Source organism: Hyaena hyaena, unplaced genomic scaffold (assembly GCF_003009895.1).
Source record: "Hyaena hyaena isolate Hyena2069 unplaced genomic scaffold, ASM300989v1 scaffold_1060, whole genome shotgun sequence".
Taxonomy (NCBI): domain Eukaryota; kingdom Metazoa; phylum Chordata; class Mammalia; order Carnivora; family Hyaenidae; genus Hyaena; species Hyaena hyaena.
Window position 1 is genome coordinate 429,776 of NW_024081695.1, and position 14,649 is coordinate 444,424.

The 14,649-nt window shown below is 37.1% G+C and overlaps 1 pseudogene; it reads right to left on the reverse strand.

The window, feature by feature from the left end:
- Positions 1 to 8,415: 8,415 nt before the first annotated feature.
- On the reverse strand, positions 8,416 to 11,103 carry LOC120223895 (annotated as a pseudogene).
- Between the last annotated feature and the right edge of the window lie 3,546 nt (positions 11,104 to 14,649).

Below are 14,649 nucleotides of genomic sequence, written 5' to 3' on the forward strand. Positions count from 1 at the left end.
CATGCATAGGTTGAAATGGAAGACTTGACCTTGAAGAAAGATAAAATAGTCAATTGGGGAAGAATGAGATTCCTTCCCATAACTCAAAGTTCAAGTAACCCTCTGAAAGCTAATTACTAAAAATAAGAAGGAAAATATTTAATTTGTTCTGTTTATATACACAACTCTCCTATATGATCAGTGATACTAACATATCAAAAGAATGAAACTGTCAGTAGAGAAATGAATAGAATAAGAAAACAGATTTCAGAGAAACAAAATTCAGCAGTATGGATTCATCACTGCTAAGAAATAAGAAATAATTTGGGGGAATCTGAGAAATTTGGCCCCTTGATAGTGTTCTCTGCTGTGGGAGGTAGGAATAATTTACTAGGCTTCTTCATAAAACAGATGAAATATCTCTTGAGGCTATCTGCTTTTCTATTCTTTCATACCATGGTCACCAGGCAAGCTTTTGATCAATAATTAATTTTCTTGTATAGTTCAAATACCAGGAAGTAAGCTGCTCTAGGTAGAAATGGGATCACTAGAGTAAATTAATATATTGGAAATTTGATTTATTTATCAATCTTCTGTGAGTTTAGTTAACATCAGCTCAATTTTAGGTTGAGAGTTTTAAAAATCCAAGTAGTTGAAAAATCTGGTTTGTGGATTTTTAAGGATGAATATTTCATCTTGGATGTTATGAGGGTGTTTACTGAATACTCAGTCTAGCTATTTAGGCTACTTATACCTAACTGTACATTTTCATTCCTATTTCAATAAATTATCTGACTTTCCACATATTTCAATCATGTAGTAATTCTGGATATTAATTTTGCTTAGATTAATTCATGATTTGTAGAACAATAATTAGAGCTAATGGGCTTTGATAATAGTTTAGAAAGGAAAGGTCATATAATCCAGTAACTTACCATAGCTAAGCAAATCTAATTTGGTAACTTAATGATGAACTTTAATCCTTTTTACTTTCCCCTTTCCCTTAGTTTTTCTTTGGAAAATAAGTGAAAAGTTATTGAATATAATACTAGTATATGCTTAAATTTTCATTATGAAACTTTTGTTCACAGACTCTTATTATGAGAATAGAATTTAGGAATTTTGTAAAAAAATCTTCTAGAATTTTGTCTGAAGTGTTATGATTTAAATGTTCATTATACAAATTTATCCTTAAAATTTCAACTATATCTTAAGTTCCTTAAAATGCATGCTTTATTTTTTGAGTACAACATAAATATTAACAGTGTTTAGTTAGCATAAAACACATAAAGTAACAATTCAGTGTTGATGGTGTGTAAACCCTGTGTGTCAAGATTCCTTTGGCTGCAATCATCAGGACTTAACCTTGGCTAACTTGAGTAAAACTGGAAAGATGGGGCTAACTCAATGATCCAAAGGAGAAATCCATAGAATGAGGAAACAAGACAGCCCTACAAACCCTAAAATATTTGACAGCATACTATAAAATATGTTAAAATAGAAAAATATTGTTCGTTTGCTTTTTATCACCAGTGATAACACCAAATAATACCTTGGAACATTTAATTTTCATTCACTTAACCCAATTTAAAAAATTTTTGTTCCTCAGTTAATAATATCTATACTTTAAATCCATTTATGCTTTGAATAAAAAGGTCATAAAAAACAATATCATGTTAAATATGCATCCTGTATGGTCCCTTATTGCAAGGTGTTTATGATTTTTAGCTTTTGTGTGCTACAAAATGAAATAAATGAGAAGCAAATTACTATGCAATAGAAAACAGTGATGCAGCTGTGATAAATGTAGGTTGCAGACAGTGGCAATCAATAGTTTAAAGGAGCCATTTATTAACATGTAGCAAAAGAGAAGTACTGGATTAGGAAAATGAAAACAATAACTTGCCTTTTCCCAAATGGGTTGTAATAACATAAAATATCAAAAGTAAAACCTTAATCATCACTATTGTTTCTTAAATACATAGTTAACAAAGACATATCCATCAAATAACAATAACTAAAATTTATACAAATAAGGGATAATTATAAAACTAAAATTTAATAGCAAGTAAAACTATAAAAACTTCCAAAACAATACATGACTTTCTCTCTCCATATATATATGTATATATATATATATATATATATATGCTTTAGGAGTCCAATTATCTTGGAGTTTACTTCAATTAAGAGATTTATTCCTAGATATTTTACGGTTTTTGGTGAAATTGTAAGTGAGATTGATTCCTTGATATCTCTTTCTGTCGCTTCATTATTGCTGTACAGAAATGCAAACAATTTCTTTACATTGTTTTTTATATCCTGCAACTTTGCTGAATTCATATATCAGTTCTAACAATATTAGGTGGAGTCTTTCAGGTTTTCCATATAGGGTATCGTGTCATCTGCAAAGAGTGAAAGTTTGACTTCTTCTTTGCCAATTTGGATGTCTTTTATTTCATTTCGTTGTCTGATGGCTGTGGCAAAGACTTTCAACACTATGTTAAACAATAGGGGTGAGAGTGAATATACCTGTCGTGTTACTGATCTCACGGAGAAAGCTCTTAGTTTTTCCCCACTGAGTATGTTATTAGCTGTGGGCCTTTCATATGTGGCTTTTATGATGTTAGGTTACATCCCTTCTTTCCTGACTTTTAAAAAATGTTTTTTTATTGAGAGAGAAAGTAAAGGTGGGGGAGGGGCCGAGAGAGAGGCCGACAGAAAATCCAAAGTGGGCCCTGTGCTGACAGCAGAGAGCCCAATCCAGGGCTAGAACTCATGAAGTCAATGCTTAACCAACTGTGCTACTCAGGCAAGCCTATCCCAACTTTCATGAGGCCTTCTAATAAGAGAGGATGCTGTATTTTGTCAAATACTTTTTCTGAATCTATTGATGGGATCAAATGGTCCTTATCCTTCTTCTATTAATGTGATGCAGCACGTTGATTGATTTGTGAATAATGAACCAACCCTGCAGCCCAGGAAATGAATCCCATTTGATCATGGTGAATAATTCTTTTAATATACCACTGAATTAGAGTTGCTAGTATTTTGTTGAGAATTTCTGCATCCATCTCATCAGTGATATTGGCCTGCAGTTCTCCTTTTTAGTGGGGTCTTTCTCTGGTTTGAAAATCAAGGTAATGCTGGCTTCACAGAATGAGTCTGAAAGCTTTCTTTCCATTTCTATTTTTTTTTTTTTTTTGGAACAGCTTGAGAAGAATAGGTATAAACTCTGCTTGAAATGCCTCACACAATTCCCCTGGGACACCCTCTGGTCCATGACTCTTATTTGTTGGGAGATTTTTGATAACCAATTCAATTTCTTCATGGTTCATATTTTCTATTTCTTCCATTTTGAGTTTTGGTAGTGTGTGGGTGTCTAGTAATTTGTCCATTTCTTCCAGATTGTCCAGTTTGTTGGCATATAATTTTTCATATTATTCTCTAATTTTTTTTTTTTGTATTTCTGTGGTGTTGGTGTGATCTGTCCTCTTTCATTCATGATTTTATCTATTTGGGTCCTCTCGCTTCTTTTTGAGATGTCTGGCTAGGGGATTATCAATTTTGTTTCTTCTTTAAAAAAGAAATAGTTCTTAGGTTCATTGATCTCTTCTAATGATTTTTTAGATTCTATATTGTTTATTTCTGCCCTAATTTTTATTATTTCTCTTCTTCTGCTGACTTTGGGCTTTCTTTGGTGTTGCCTTTCTAGGTCCTTTAGGTGTGAGGTTAGGTTATATATTTGGGAACTTCTTGGTTCTTGAGATACACCTGAATTGCCATGTATTTTCCTCTTAGGACTGCCTTTGCTGTATTCCAAAGGGTTTGGACTGCAAATGAAAGGAGTTCATTACTTTCATATATTTTTTAAATTTCTTCTTTAACTTCCTCGTTGACCCATTCATTCTTTAGTAGAATATTCTTTAACCTCCATGTATTTGGGGGCTTTCCAACATTTTTTCTGTAGTTGATTTCAAGTTTCATAGCACTGTGATCTGAAAATATGAATGGTATGATTTCAATCCTTTTACATTAGTTGAGGGCTGTTTTGTGACCCAGTATGAGATCTGTTTTGGAGAATATTCCATGTACATTTGAGAAGAAAGTATATTCTCTTTTTGGATGAAGAGTTCTGAATATATCTGTTAGGTCCATCTGGTCCAATATGTCATTCAGAGCCATTGTTTCCTTATTTATTTTCTGCCTAGCTGATCTGCCCATTGCTGTAAGTTGAGTATTAAAGTCCCCTACAATCACAGTATTATTTTCTATATATTTCTTTATGTTTGCAATTAATTGATATATATATTTGGGTGCCTTCATGTTAGAGGCATAAACATTTATAATTGTTATCTCTTCTTAATAGACATACCCCTTAATTGTGATATAATGCCCCTTTTCATCTCCTATTACAGTCTTTGTTTTAAAAACTAGTTTGTCTGATGTAAGTATGGCTACTCCATCTTTCTTTTGATATGCAGTAGAATGACAGGTGGTTCTCCAACACCTCACTTTCAATCAGCAGGCGTCCTCAGGTCTAAAATTAGTCATTCATAGGTAGCATATAGAGGGATCTTGTTTCTTTATCCATTCTGATACGCTATGTCTTTCGATTGGGGCAGTAAGTCCATTTACATTCAGAGTGAATATTGAAATATATGGATTTACGGGGCACCTGGGTGGCTTAGTCAGTTAAGCGTCTGACTTTCGCTTAGGTCATGATCTCGTGGTTCGTGGGTTCGAGCCCCACGTCGGGCTCTGTGCTGACTGCCAGCTCAGAGCCTGGAGCCTGTTTCAGAGTCTGTGACTCCCACTCTCTCTGACCCTGCCCTGCTCACGCTGTCTTTCTCTCTCTCTCTCTCCTGGAAATAAATAAAAACATTTAAAAAAAAGAAAGAAATATATGGATTTAGTATCACTGTGTTATCTGTAGGTTTCATGCTTGTGGTTATGTCTTTGGTCCTTTGTAGTCTTTGCTGCCTTTTGCTCACAGAGTCCCCCTCAGAATCTCCTGGAAGGCTGGCTTAGTGGTCATGAGATCCTTTAGTTTGTGCTTGTCTGGGAAAGCCTTTATCTCTCCTTCTATTCTAATGACAGCCTCGCTAGATAAAGGATTCTCATTCAGTACATCGAATATTTCCTGCCACTCCCTTCTGTCCTGCCACATTTCAGTGGACAGGTCTACTACTACCCTTATGTGCCTATCCTTGCAGGTTAAGGGCCGTTTGTCTCTAGCTCCTTTCAGAATTCTCTCTATTCACCAGTTTCATGATGTATCATAGTGTTGACCTGGTTTTGTTTGTTTGTTAGTTTTTGCTTGCTTTAATTTTGAATGGAGTTCTATGTGCCTCTTGGACTTGGACATCTGTTTCCTTCCCCAGATTAGGGAAATTCTCAACTATAATTGCACCAAGAACCATAAGATCCCTAGGAATAAACCTAACTAAAGAACTAAAGATCTGTACACTGAAAACTAAAGAAAGCTTATGAAAGAAATTGAAGGAGACACAAAGAAATGGAAAACCATTCCACACTCATGGATTAGAAAGAAAAAATATTGTTAAAATGTCGATACTACCCAAAGCAATCTATACATTCAACGCAGTCCCAATCAAAATAGCACCAGTATTCTTCACAGAGCTAGAACAAACAATCCTAAAATTTGTATAGAACCATAGAAGACCCCAAACAGCCAAAGTAATGTTGAAAAAAAATCTAAAGCTGGGGCATCATAATCTTGGACTTTAGCCTGTATTACAAAGCTGTAATCATCAAGACAGTATGGTATTGGCACAAAAACAGACACATAGGCCAATGGAATAGAATACAGGAACCAGACATGGACCAACAAATACATGGGTAACTAATCTTTGACAAAGCAGGAAAGAGTATCCAATGGAAAAAAGACAGTCTCTTAGGCAAATGGTGCTGGGAGAACTGGACAGCAACATGAAGAAAAATAAAATGACCACTTTCTTATACCATACACAAAAATATATTCAAAACGGAAGACCTAAATGTGAGATAGAAAATCATCAAAATCCTGTAGTAGAAAACAGACAGCAAAACCCTTTGACCACAGCTATAGCAACTTACTTGACATGTCTCCAGAGGCAAGGGAAACAAAAACAAAAATAAACTATTAGAACCTCATCAAGATAAAAAGCTTCTTCACAGCAAAGGAAACAATCAACAACACTATAAGGCAACCAACGGAATGGAAGAATATATTTGCTATTTGCAAATATTAGATCAGATCAGATCACATATTAGATAAAGGGTTATTATCCAGATCTATAAAGAACTTATCAAACTTAACACCCCAAAAACAAATAATCCAGTGAAGAAATGGGTAGAAGACATTAATAGACATTTTTCCAAAGAAGACATCCAGATGGCCAACAGGGACATGGAAAGATGCTTAACATCACTCATCCTCAGGGAAATACAAATTGAAAATACACTGAGATACCACCTCGTACTTGTCAGAGTGGCTAAAATTAACAACTCAGGCAACAACAGATGTTGGGCAAGGATGTGGAGAAAGGGGAACCCTCTTACAATGTTGGTGGGAATGCAAAATGGTGCAGCCATTCTGGAAAACAGTGTAGAGGTTCTTTAAAAATTAAAATTACCCTATAATTCAGCAATTTTACTACTAAGAATTTATCCAAAGGATAGAGGAATGCTGATTCTTAGGGCCACATGCACCCCAATGTTTATAGGGATAGCAGCACTATCAACAATAGCCAAATTATGGAAAGAACCCAAATGTTCATCAGCTGATGAACAGGTAAAGAAGAGTTGATATATATACATATATATACACACACATATGCATGCATACACACACACACACACACACACACACACATACACACACACACCATGGAATACGATTCGGCAGTGAAAAAGCATGAAATCTTAACATTTCCAACAAAGTGGATTGAGTTGGAGAGTATTATGCTAGGTGAAATAAGTCAGTCACAGAAAGACAGATATCATATGATTTCACTCATATGTGGAATCTGAGAAAGTAAACAGAAGACTATAGAGGAGGGGAAGGGAAGGAAAATAAGATAGAAACAGAGAAGGAGGCAAACCATAAGAAACTCTTAAATACAGAGAACAAATTGATATTTTATGGAGGTGGGGGCTGGGGGTGGAGAAAATGGGTGATGGACATTGAGGAGGGCACTTTTTGGGTCGAGCACTGGGTGTTATACATAACTGATGAATCATGGGACTCTGATCCTGTTTCCAAGACTACACTGTGTTTTAGCTAACTTGACTAAAAAATAATAAATAAAATAAAAATAATGACCAATCTTTTAAAGGATACATTTTTCTCAGAAAATACAGGGAAGGAAAAAGATCAAAATTACCCTTAAAAAAAAAAGAAATTTACTGAGGGGAGAGGACATAGGTGAAATTCGAGGACAAACCCCCACACAGAGGTGAAGAAGGGATACAGATATTGGAAGGTTTCTGCTTTGGTAGGCATAGCAACGTGAGGCAGTAGTCGGAATCATGACCTAATTATTGTTCCTGTGTGCTGATGCTTCCCTTGGAACAGATGCTATGAAGCTCTTCAATGGGCGTCAGAAATCCAGGACAAGATAGGACTACCAAGGCTAGGGTATCCAGACAACATACTGACTACCAAGAAGGACGTCAGCAATGACAAGAATAGAATGTGAATAGACTATATCACCTTTGTACATCTCTCAAAGAGGCAGCTCATTCAAGGAAGAGCTGCTTTGACTTATGGAATCACCACTCTTTTCTTCCAGAAAATTTGAATATATTGATAACACTATCTAGATTTGATATGATATAGAAGGCCTTACCTAGGCTTCATGATGAGGCCATGTAGTAGATCAGCCTTTTTCTAAAGCTCTCTTTTTCAAGGTGAACAGTACTTACTATCAATAAAATGGTACATTTTAATTGAAAAATAAATAAAAAAGAGAAAAAGGTCATAATGTTTTCATGCAATACACACTTGGTTCTTTAAATAACAATTGTGACAAAAAGCAGGAAGAATTATGGAATGCTGCTCTTGTGAAGCATACAAAACACCAACATTTTGGATTGTTTAAAGAACATAATTTAAAGAAGTGTCTCAAACACCTTTTGAAATACTGTAGTACCCAGTATACAGAGGCATGACTTAGGTGGGCATAGGAATGCAGTTCAGAAAAGAAAGAAATATGATGCTGGTACTACTCAATTTCTTCAAAATCACTGAGCAAAAAAAGCAGCATTGAACTTCCATACTGATTGTATAAAACTTCTCTATAGTATCTGGACTTAAATCCAAGAGCAAAAGTTAAGAGTCTCTTCCTCTATGTTTGGTAAACAACTACATGGTGAACTTAAATGACTTTTACCCTGGACTTTATCTGGGAGTGGCCTTTTTAATTTTTAATTTTAAATAGAGGGCAGGTTTGGCACTTTTATACTGATATCAGCAATATTAATATTTCTTGGGATCTCAGGAAGATTCATATTCTTTACAGCTGATATAGTACAGGCTGGAGCTCCTGCAAAGCCAGCCTCAGATTTCTCCAGTTTATTTTGTGCATCAATTTGTGTGATAATCTCATTCATTTTTGTCTCCAATACCATTCATCCCATCACCATTTCTGGAAGAATATTGTGAACTTTGTCTACCTGGTAAATTAAATCCAGTTCACAGACATTTTCAAAACATTTGTCTAATGTTTCCACAAAGACCTTGAGTTCTAAGGACATTAAAGATTTTCAGGAAGCAGGGAGGGGTGGGTTGGGGGGTCAGATCTGAATACACGTGGTAAGAGATCCACGAATCTTGCGCTTCTTGGGTGTTTGAATTAGATTTAAAATGCCAAGTTCACTCTGTGAAGAATCCACACAGAAGGCAACTATAATGCTGCATAATGTCTATAAATCAGTTTGTTATCAGATCCTCCAATTAACAATTCTACTTCTGGGAAATTACAAACATTTCCATCTCTCTTAGATACCAAATAGAATGTCTCTCTGATGATTTTCTGTTGTGTATCTTCTCTGTAGGGCTTGTAGAACTTGGAGAACCTTGGCTTCTCATGGTGTTGAAGATGAGGGTCACCTACATCATGGCTGAGCAGAGCCAATCAGGTGGGCACTGGGTCTCAGGGCAGGGTCAGAAGCGCCAGCTTCGCCTTGAATCCCCGCCAGCGATCCTTTCCCACCCACCCTTCCACATGTGCATACTTTTAAATGGTAGTCTTTTTAAATGGTTATGTATTTACTTTGAAGAGAGCATGCATGTGAGTGAGCAGGGGATAGGCAGAGAGAGAGAGAGAGAGAGAGAGAGAGACAGAGGGAGACAGAGAGAGAGAGAGAGAGAGAGAGGAGAATCCCAAGCAGGCTTCATACTGTCAGCACAGAGCTCAATACGGGGCTCAATCCCACCAACTGTGAGATCATGACCTGAGCTGAAATCTAAAGTAGGTGACTTAACTGACTGAGGCACCCACATACCCTTATACAGATTTTTAATAGAGAGTGAACATATGAAACTTGATAATTGAAAAAGATATTTGTACAGCCTACATGTTGCTGTGGTAATAATTTATATAAACAATAAATACAACAGCATCATAGATATGGTTTGGCATATATATATATATATATATGATATTCAGCCCATAGTTTATTTTGGTATTCCATTTCTGGTCTCCTTAATTTCTCCTCATTTGGGTCATACTTTCATCCTTCTTTGCTTGGTTGGTAATTTTTTATTGAATGCCTGACACACTGAATTTTACCTTGTTGAGCACTATATTTTTACATACCTTAAATATTCTTGAGGTTTTATTTTGACCTAGCTGGGTTTTTTGGAAGTAGTTTGAGCCTTACATAGGGCCAGAGCAAGTCTTTAGTCTTGGGCTAATTTTATTTCACTAGTGAGGCAATACATTTCTTTCTTTCTTTCTTTCTTTCTTTTTTATTTCTAGGAGAGAGAGAGAGAGAGAGAGAGAGAGAGAGACAGCGTGAGCAGGGGAGGGTCAGAGAGAGAGGGAGACACAGACTCCGAAATAGGCTCCAGGCTCTGAGCTGGCAGTCAGCATAGAGCCCGATGTGGGGCTCAAACCCACAAACCGTGAGACCATGACCTAAGCGAAAGTGGGACGCTTAACCGACTAAGCCACCCAGGCGCCCCGAGGCAATACATTTCTTAGTACTCTAGTCAGTGGCCCCAAATTTATAACATTTTCACACATCAGTGAAACACAAACTAATTATTACTCTATTTGAGCTCTGGAGATAGTTTTCTAAACATGTGTCAGGTGGTTCTTTTCTCAGCCTTAGGTATTTTCCTCAAATGTGTGTTGATTAGCACTCCGCTGCATACTTGAGAGGGATTCTCTACCTGTCTTGGGCTCTCTTTATGTATAGCTTACTTGTTAACAGAATGCAGCTCTAAAACTCTAGCTGCTTGATCTGCACAGACTCTCCTCAACTCGGGGTGACAGGCAGGTCACCCTGAAGCCTGCTGCATGGCTAACAAAAACTTGGAAGCCCACCCAGATGCGTCCCTGCTCTACAACTTTAGTTTGGTTCTCTGAGGATTGATGACTCCGTGCTGTCAGAAGCACTTCATACAGGCTGTCTGCTTCTGCTCCTTGAACCTGGGTCCTTGGACCCAGCAGGTGGAACCCAGTGAGCAGGGAGAGCAAAGGGCGGGCATGCCACTCTTTCAGGAAATTTGTGAGCAGTAGTGGGCAAAATGCCGCACCATTTACACTCTCAAAGCCAACTGGCTGACCAGTGGTTGGGACTGGAGTTGGGGGAAGAATTGCTATGCCTCCAGGGCCCTCTCTTCCACCCCTTCCCCTCTTACTGCTGCTCCCAGCTCACCTGTGTGTGAGAAGGTTGGGAACTGCTCCTTGGAGGCAAGCCCCAGGCTCCAGAAGAGTGGGCAGCTTCAGCAGAACTGGTTCCACCTTGCTTGGAGCCACTTAAATGTGGCCAGGCCCGCCTCTTCACATCCCTGCCTCCTTCTGGGAGCTCTCCTGCACTCTCACGGCTTCCTCTCAGTTCCTGTGGCTCTTTTCCTGAGAGCCTCTTTTTCTTCCACCCAGACTCCTGCATTCCCCCCAGCTATGGGCCAGTCCCTGGCCAGCAGAACCCTTCTTGCCGCCCTACCTTAAAAAGAGCAGCACAGGCTTGGGTTTGATTGGATACTTGAGTGGTGCTTGAGCCTTGCACTTTCGGTTCTAGGCCCCCTCCATTGCTCTGCTCGGCTCTTCCCAGTCTGGGAACTGGTTGGGGAGTAGAAGTGCCAAGCGGACCTGCCTGCTCTGGGTGGTGAGACTATAATGTGGGACTCCAGACTCTTCTCAGCAGGTGTACCCCCAACTCTATTCTTTGGTAGGGCTTATGGTGAAAGCCCACAATGGAGCTTCCAATAAAATGGCAGTTGCTCTAAAAAAAAAAAAAAAAGGCAAAACTTTATAATTAAAATTTTAAATATTTTTCAAAAACTAATAAGAAAATGTTTGTCAAATAAGTAAGGATTCTGGCCAAGGAAGGCCAAAATCTATTGTGTTGTTGTATCCAAATTAAAGTTTCATGGTATTTTATATTTTAACAATTGAGTAAGACTTAGAACCATCATAAGGCTCAGTATGAATCATGATAAACTCAAAGAAAGCTGTGCCCAACTATCAATTTTATCAGATTTATTTTGCATTCAGTAATTTCATGTTAATGAAGTAGATTTATGATTTATCCCACAGAATTAATACTGTTAAGTGTAATATCTGTTTTTCCATTCTTCTTATATATAATGATTAAATTTTCTTTTATTTATAGTAATAAAAAAATTAAATCACAGTAACTTCACTCCTAGATGTGTTTGTGCTTAAAACACAGAACATGATATAATAAATCAAATAAAAACTGCAGCCTATGCTACTTTATTATTGTTATTATTATTCCTATTAAAGGAGCTATAAAATACTGATATTTGAGAAGGCTGATCCAATAGGAAACTAATTGGTATCAGGAGCAGCATTGAAGTTCTATAGTCTTACTGAATTTTATGTCAGAAAGCTTCTCCACAGGCTATTTAGGAGAGCATAGAGTAGAGCAAAGATTTTTCAAATATTACTGCTTATAAGAATCGCCAGAGTCAATTCCAAGGCTCTAGAGTTTCTTATTTAATAAGTCTAGGGTGAGATCCAAGGACATATTTTTTTAAATTACCTCCCATGTGATTCTGATTCTGTAGTCTGTGAATTACACAGTGGCACTCTCACCTCAAAATCAAGATGAAGAAGTAAATGGGTATTTGGACTAGAACTGATTATAGTTATGGAGAAGCAAATAAAAAAATACACATAACCCAAACTCAGGGATAAGTAAAGCTTCCATGAGGAATTAATTTGGAGAATGCTTAAGACAAGGTGAGGCAAAAAGATCAGAATCTTTATAGGACATAATAGTGATAGAGAGACCCAGAAGTACGGGAAAACATGACATACTTAGGAAACAACTAATTATTAAATATAACTGGGAATTCTTAAACTGGTTAAACCCTAGGCAAAGAGATCGCTAACAAAGATAATCAATATACTCTTAACTCTACATTTACCAGTAATTAATGAGTGTAAATTACTTATGTAAATCTTTTTAATTGTGACCATAACCCTTAATAGATATTTAGATTACTTTTATGAGAATATTCTTTTTTTATATATGTATAGATGATTAGTTTCATTTGTAATCTTCTGAGACCAAATATACTTATTTTTTTCTGGCCATTTTTCCATAAGGTATTGTAACATTTAAGGTTTTCAAAATAGTCCCCCACCCCAAATATTCTCTAATACTAGCCATCATCATCTACACAGTTTCTACTTTCATTTAGTCAATTAGAATTGACCAAATTTCATTATACACTACAGGCATGGCAAAGATATTTTTAAAAGCTTAACACTCATGCATGATGCAGTATCATTTTCTATTCTTTCTCCACAGAAACTACATGTCCAGTGCCTGCAGTTGTACCTAGAAGTCAGTGTTCATTAAATTCTGGATTCTATCTGTTTCTAAAGATAGTCACATCTCAGATATGATAAATTAAGCTCTGTCCAGCTCAGACTTCCAGTTATCATTAATTAAGCAACACTCCTCAATTAGCCTCATAGGGAGGACATAGCATTGGCCCTTAATTCCTGGCATGAAGGAAAGTAAACCATGAAAAATAGAAGTTCTCCTATATACAGAGTACCTGAGTTAATAGAAAACAATTTAAAAACCTCACTCTTGAGTACTGTTCTGCTCTAATTTCGGCATAGTATTCATATTTTGTAAATGAACAACCTACCATTCAGATTTCTAGCATTTCTGACCACTGATCTTTAAAATATAGATTTCAGGGGTGTCTGAGTGGCTCAGTTGGTTAAGTATCAAGCTTAATTAAGGCTAATTAAGACCTCTAGCCTAGGTCATGATCTCATCATTCCCAAGTTCAAGCCCTGTGTAGGGCTCTGTGCTGAGAGTTCAGAGCCTGGGGCCTGTTTCAGATTCTTTATCTCCCTCTCTCTCTCTATGCCCCTACCCCACTCATGGTCTATTGGTCTCTCTTTCTCTCTCTCAAAAATAAACATTAAAAAATTAAAAAATAAATTAAATATAGATTTCATAAAGGTTAAAATAGTTATTTGTTTTTTCAGTGAGGGTCCATGCCCTCTCCCAGCGCATGTGTGGTGTCCTATCAACATGTTCCATTTTTTAAAGTTTTTATTTTTTCAGTGTTTGTTTTTGAGAGAGTGAGAGACAGAGTAGGAGTGGGGAGGAGCAGAGAGAGGGAGACACAGAATTTGAAACTGGCTCCAGGCTCTGAGCTAGCTGTCAGCACAGAGCCTGAGGTGGGGCTTGAATTCACAACCTGTGAGATCACGACCTGAGCCGAAGTCGGACGCTTAGCTGACTGAACCACCCAGGTGCCCCTGTTTCATTTTATTTCCATACAGACAACCAGACATAACCAATCTGGGAAGAGAGCTACCAGTAATGCATATATTAAGATTAGCAAACCCTTTTCAGCATGATGACAGGCTCTAGTATTTTAACTTTGGTGTGATTCAGAATTCTGTATTCTGTTCCTAAAGCTACTGCTTGGCCTTGGAGCTAGGGCTCATTAAATTATCATATATATTTTTGTCACCAGGAATTAAGGGAAGGTGTGCAAGTTGAAAATAAACAATGCACCCCAAATTAGAGGTTGCCTTAGGAAACTGTCCTTTGGGCAGTGAGGTTGGATATAATCCACTTGTCATTTTATGCAAGTCTTTGACCTCAACGGATTCTTCTTAAGCCATCTTTAGGCACTTTATTTTCTGATAGTACTAAGTATAACCCTTTAACACAATAATGGTTCACTGAATTGGACAGGAATATTTCATTACCTGGCCTACTTTTGGATTGCTTGAATACCATTGTGCCATATTATTTCACTAACAAAGCTGTTTGATACTTTTATATGTATATAAAATCACACACACACACACACATAATCAGATCATCTAAAGTCTCCTTCTGTGCCAAGTACTGGGTCTTAATTCTACCTATACATTTCTGTAAGAACTCCTATAACTAAATACCCCATATTGGTAGTGTCCAGTCATCTAC